This window comes from Microtus oregoni, unplaced genomic scaffold (assembly GCF_018167655.1).
Source record: "Microtus oregoni isolate MIOR12 unplaced genomic scaffold, Mior012 000030F_ref0000283, whole genome shotgun sequence".
In the NCBI taxonomy this organism is placed as follows: domain Eukaryota; kingdom Metazoa; phylum Chordata; class Mammalia; order Rodentia; family Cricetidae; genus Microtus; species Microtus oregoni.
The window spans coordinates 23,511,826-23,518,790 of record NW_024543089.1 but is presented as its reverse complement, the minus strand read 5'-3'; positions in this window follow the sequence as shown (position 1 = coordinate 23,518,790).

Genomic DNA, 6,965 nt, shown 5'->3' with positions numbered 1-6,965 from the left:
ATATATTTAGAAAAGTAATTATAAATAATTTGGGCAAGTTGGCTTGAAAAAAATCTCTCTTCTCCCTGGCCCATTTAGTTCCAGTGATGAGCAAGGTCAAAAGCTGTCTTGTAGCTGAGCTTTGGTCCTTGCTTTATGCTTCATAGATTCCATTTGAAATACACTGTCCAAGAACAGCATGTACCCATGAAAGATGCTCATCCATGAAACAGTTCCTTTTTCAATCATGGTTCTTTTCTAAGTTTGCTGGCATATTTGCAGTGACTGACTCTGAAATTTGTTGTGATATTGGAACAAGAAAATAAATGCTGCGTTCTCATATTAAAATATTTCAAAGTTCTCTAAAATGACCCTGTCAGTCACAACAACACAACGAAATAGCAGGATCCATCCCTTAAGCATATCCAGACTCATTAATAGACAATAGTAAGTCTTGGTGTGTAAGAGCTATTAGAAACATGAATATTAATTTCAGTAAGGGACATTAATATTGTAGACATATATGATTGATAAGTAAGCTTAGATGAATTAGGGAAAAATATGCTAAGCTTGTAAAAAAAGTTCCAGTAATCTAGAAACTATTACACTTAAATATATTTTAAAGGTTGAATTAATATTTGTGGGGATTTATTATTATTTTGCTTTAACTTATATGTTAAAATGAGGGCATAGTCACCTCAATTATTTGTGTAGAATATGCCAAGCATCCCATATATGATTAGATGGATATTTAATATAATTTGGATACTAAATAATTTGACATTTCTTTATCTATATCAGCACTTTAACTTCACAGACAAATTGTCTATGAGAGTATATAAGGGAAGTCAGATTACTTCTACATGTAAGAAGTGATCAAATTCTCTATCATGATGTCATGACAATACATGGAGTACAATTTTCCAGATATTAAATATTTATTGACTATAGACACATGCACACACATTTTCACAATCATGATGAGTTCACTCATAGAGTTGCAAATGCATACAGTAGCAGTTTCAAGAAACAGGACCATAGAGTTTATCATCTACAGTTCTCAAAGACTGTGAAATCAGCATATTAGGATGAAAGATCATCTTTCCCAGTTTGCTGGGAAGTGCAGAGCACGTTATATTATTTTATGGAAATGTTATAAAGAGAACTTTATTATTTAATTACAATTATCAGTATATTCATTGAGTAAGTTTCAAAGTAGGTACTTTGCCTCTAGATGGAGATTCATATTTTATTCTTCACAAATAATAAGTTCCAATTACTTCTGCAAACTTCAGTGGAGTACTGAGTCATGACACTAACTAAAGAACTAGTAAGATATCTCGTGTCTATGTTTTAAATGAAGCATGACTTGACAGCATTCATGTAGAATTGGAAGTATCTTCCAGCAAATATGTCTTAGAATAATTCTTTTAAGACAATACAATAAAATGGATTGTTTTCCAATTTTTGAAGGGTACTGATGACAAAAGTACCAAATCTGTTTACTTCTCAATGGGGGATCTGGTTTCCATGGGGACCAAGCCACCCTCATCTGCTGTTTTGCAGACCATGCTCCCTGTACCACCTCCACTTTGGCAGGACTAAAGAGTGGCTGAACGCAGCTACGCTGGCAAGTGTGCACAGTCTTCTATACAGTTTCTCTTCAGTTTCCACCCCCTCCAACAACAGAGCCTGGGAGGGGGGCTTCACAGACGTGCAGCTTTCCTCCCACTTCGGGTTGCATCACTTAGGATGCTCTTTGAAAATGGAACACTGCACTTGATTGTGATAAACATCCTCCATGTGTCACAATGTTTCTTTGACTTAAGTGTCAGATTGTCTGGCAATATAAATAGGTGCTTGTTTTAATTGTTTCAGTGCACTTACCATACACTGTGAATGTATCAGGGATGTTTCTTGTAGAGATCAATCTAAACCTATACACACCTGTCGGTTGCCCTATACAATATATTCTTACTCTTGTGTTCATAATGAATAACTATAGCTCAGAAGATGCCAAGCATGAGAGTTACAGAGCGAAGTGACAGACTTCTTACTCTGGTGTAGCTAAAAATCTCAAGAGGAATCCGTGGCAGGTGCTGCTCGCAGATCACCATGAACAATGGAACAAAATGGTCACTGTACTGCATAAGGGGACTCTAAAGCAAGAGCCTAATCTTGTGAGACACGAAAGAAAACAGAGGAGGCTCCAAGAGTTATCTGGACATTTTATGATTACTATAGATTAATTTAGTAAAATATAGCAGCATTTTAGGTAGTAAAAATGCCAACTTCAAGTCTAAAAGCTTGAGATAATGCTACGTGTGACTAAAACCCATAAACTGTGGGCTATGTGAGAGTCTTCTGGGTGTGGGGGTCACAAATGTCTCTTCACACCAGGTAGAAAATTGATGATAGACCAAAGTACCAGTGACTCTAAGTTTAGCTTGACTAACCAATGAGGTTACTGGAATTGCCATGAAGTGTGGGTAAGAGATTTTCTTAAGATTGCGGAAAATTCACATGCAACCCTATATGAAAAAAACCTACCCAACACAGATAACTGCTCCAGATGACTTTAATCATGCCAGTCTCTGTACCACATGCAGGCAGTTTGACAAGTCCTTACTGCTCTTCCAAGCAGGCGTTCAGTCAAAGCCCCTCCCTCAGCAGTTCTTTTAAGTGGAGGAGCCTTGGGAATCTTGTAAGTTTTGATCTTCCCCGCACTCTGGTTTGTTTACTTCCAGAGTCTCACAAACCTCTTTTCAGTAATGGATGTTTCAAAACAGAGGAAGTCACAACTCATGAGTAGCGCACAGCAAGACCAGTGAGACCAAGCCACCTGTGAAATACCAGAAACTGCATCACATAAAAAGAGATTGGAAGTATATAAGAAATTTACAAATATTTAACCTGATGGGTTATGGACAAAATATTCTCAACAGTGTGTAGCATATGAGTTTGTAAAAGTGAGATGGAAGACCTAAATAAATGGCCTTTTATTTTTCATTCTTAGGCAATAAAATCTCTAACATCTAAAATTCAATTTTAGTTCAGCTCAGTCCAATTGTTGTCGTTAAAATAAATGAACTGTGTGTGTACCTAGATCTTTTTAGCTTATGTAGGAGAAGATTGAATGCAGGACAATCTACCAGCCCTGATGCTATGTAAACTTTCTAGTAGAGTTACAATAGTGCCTCCTTGTTCAATGGCAGGCACTAAATGGTTAGACACTAATAGTTAGACAAACATGATAAACCAATGAAAAGGGACATGAATAGTCCCAAAATATGAGCTTTCCCAGCAATCTAAAAATATGAGCTTTCCAGCAATCTAAAAACTGTAGGATTTCCATGATAGTGTGTAAAACATAGAAATGAGCGAGAAACACAAAGATTTGAAGGGATAAACATTATTGTCTTTAGTAGAAATGCAAGCAGAAGAAAAGGTTGGAGCGAGAGCAGAAAGGCAGAATTTAGCCTCAGCTGTCAACTTGACAGCAACTTAGAGGCACTGGAGAAGAGAGAACCACAACTGAAACGTGAAGAGATCAGATTGATCTTGGCTGTGTGTGCAACATTTCTTAATTATTCATTGATGCAGGAGGGTCGTCCTCATTGTGGGAAGTACCACCCCTAAACACATGGGCCTGGCTTACTTAGGAAAGGTAGTTGAACAAGCCAAAAGGAGCAAGCAAATAAACAGTTGGCTTAGATTGGTGCCAAAGTGTGAAATATTGAATCCTAAGTTAGTGGTCTCCACTACTGCTTTCTTTCTCGTCTGCTGTGCAATGTACAGAATTAATAATAGGAATTTTGCCATCAGAATCAACTATGAATTCTCTTATGTCTCCCTGGTCCTTTCCAAGTCAAAAATATATGATTCTTTTAAAGATTTTCTGTCTTTATTAGAAAATTAGTCCAGTAAACTTGAGACATTTTACATCAGGAATTGAAGTTCACATATTTTAAACAACATGTTCGCTAATTATACTATTCTCATTTCTTTTTATATAAATTATTCTCAAATATTCAAACTTTTGAGGACATTTTTTGAATAAAACAGTATCTCTATTTCAGATGACAGAATAGCCTTATGTTCTGGCTATATTTTAATCATATATCATTAAATGAATATGAATGTCATTACTTAGGAAATTCTTAGTCATTTGCTTTTATTGGTTTATAATAATGAGAATAGCAATGTAAACAGCATAGCTAGCTTAGATCCATCAACAATTACATTTAAACACAAGTCCTGAAAAGAGGTTTCCTGGCTAAGTACCAGAATGTGAATTAAAATGGAAAGGTAGAACATTTGTCTTTCATCTAGAATGGTAATAACTATCATTTATTTTTTTCAACTTACAAAATATGTGGACATTTGTGTGTGGGGAGAGTGCCATTCAGTTCAGTCCTGGGCAACTGCATTGGCTAAATAACACCCATATGGCAAGCAGCTTGGTCCGCCCAGTGCAAAGGAGAAGGTGTTGGCAGTGGCTCTGTGAAGGAGGCATTATTTATTATCCTCGCACCATAGGTGAGATCAATGTGCAGTTTGCAGGGATTTCTTTTTTTTTTTTTAAGCTTTTCCCCACTTTGTGTTAGCATGTCACTTTAAGGTGTGTTTTTTTTTTTCCCACAGATTGGAAAAGTTTTGATATTTAATGCTAGTTGCCAGGAGATATGCACTTGTGATTTTGGAAGGTGCTGTGGAAGACAACATAAACACTGAGTTTCACATATCAAGGATAGAGGAATTAATAGAAATTGTGTCTGATGAGCTTAGCTGTTTTGTAACAGGGAAATATGACATATGGAGCAAAGATAATCAAATTCTGGTAGTTATATTACATATTAACATATAATGAATACTCCCGGCCTAAAGTAGTCTACAAAAACAATTAGAATGTATTGTTGAATTATTCTATGTATACATGCATAATATGTCTATTAAACTTGATTTATGATTATGCTAATTTTATAGGTGTAGAAAGTGATGAACTGAAAGCCAAGATATAAAGTTGAGTAGGTAGTGAAATCAGATGGACCCGGGAGTAGGTGCACGACAGAGGAATATGACTAACATACACTGTAGCGGGAGGTCCTCCCACTCCTCCAGCCTATCACCGCTGAGGTACCAGCCCATTGGAGTGTTGATGGAGGAAGGTCATTGGCTAATAAAGGCACTGCCCTGGCCCATTTTATTGGTTAGAGGATAGGTGGGAGGAGTAAACAGAACAGAACGCTGGGAGGAAGAGGAAGTGAGGTCAGAGACTCCACAGCTCTCTCGGGAGCAGACGCCTCAGAGAGAGACGCCATGCCCCGCTCACAGGATGAAGCTCTGACCCAGGATGGACTAGGCTAGAATCTCCCCGGTAAGTGCACCTTGGGGTGCCATACAAAGATGATTAGAAATGGGTTAAATTAATATGTGAGAATTAGCCTAGAAGAGAATGGGCCAGGCAGTGTTTGGAGGAATACAGTGTCTGTGTAATTATTTCGGGGCATAAGCTAGCCGGGCAGGCGGCCAGGGTATTGGGGACGCAGCCCCGCCGCTGCCCTTACTACTTCAGAGTGTGGTTTCTCTCCCTTTAAAAAAGCGGCCACTTCCCTCTCCTCTCTCTCTTCACTTCCTGCTCCGCCTGCGACTAGACTCCTTTCCTGGTTGCTTAGAGGGCTGTTGCCTGGGACAGTGATCTGTAAGTTTTTTCCCCTTTTAATAAATACCACCCTATTAATCATAATCCCAAATTGGTGTGGCATTGTTTGTGACTTACGCCTTCATTTTGGCACCCAACGTTTGGTTTCAGAACCTCTCCTTTCCCCGCTCGCAGCCGCAAGTTCGGCTTGGCAGCCACGAGTTCGGCTTGGCGGGCACTAGTTCGGCTTGGCGGGCACTAGTTCAGCTTGGCAGGAGCCCTCTCTTCCTCAGCTGCTGCCTGTGCCTTGCAGCGGTGGCCTTGGCCTCCCCACGTGGATTTAAACTCCACAGGCCCACATAGTCTCTGCCCGCGTGGTTTGCTCTTTTCTGAGTCGCTTTTAAATCTCCCTTGCAAGCACAGCTCTTAAGTGGCGTGAACCAGAGCACGCGGTTGCTGAAAGCTGCAACCCCTCAGGGTGACTCTGTCACGTGGAGGCATAAGCGGCTTCCAGATTGCTCTTCTCTACCCCGGGATTCTGGGTTTCTGGTTCCGTCTCTGGAATTGATTTAATTACATTTACTTTGTTGAGAAACTTGCATTTTCCAGTTTTTAACATCTACTAAGGCACTGAAACAGGACCATGTTTTCACCGCGACTCTGCAACAGCGCCACCTGCTGGATAATATGTAATATGGCAGTTTTCGTTTCTAACGCAAATTTTACTGCTTTGTTTTCACTAATACAATGGATTAGTAAATTTATATTTTACTAATACAATGAATTACATCATACAAGGTTTATATGATTATGGGGATACCTTAATTTGCTTGTTACTAGGCTTCAGTTTTCTTTTCCATATTCTATCATTAAGGAAGAATATGGCACTCCTAAGAACGATTGAATCTTTACGTACTAATAATGAACAGAAGAATATGGTACTCCTAAGAACGATTGAATCTTTACGTACTAATAATGAACAGAAGAATATGGCACTCCTAAGAACGATAGAATCTTTACAAACTAATAATGAACAGAAGAATATGGCACTCCTAAGAATGATAGAATCTTTACGAACTAATAATGAACAACTAATTGACAGGATTAAAATTATTGAAAATCAGAGGTTATCTGAACAAGTGGATACTATGACAGACAAAAGTGATTCCATATCCAAGGGTATTAGAAAGTTACCTGAAAGGGTTCAGGCTGTTGAATTTGACCTTCAGACTTTATCACAAAGTTTTGATAAGGTAACAGACAGAATGTACCTCCAAGATGGGAATCTACATGATATACAAGAAAAGTTTAAGGAGGACATGGTATCTTTGAAGGAAAAAATTAA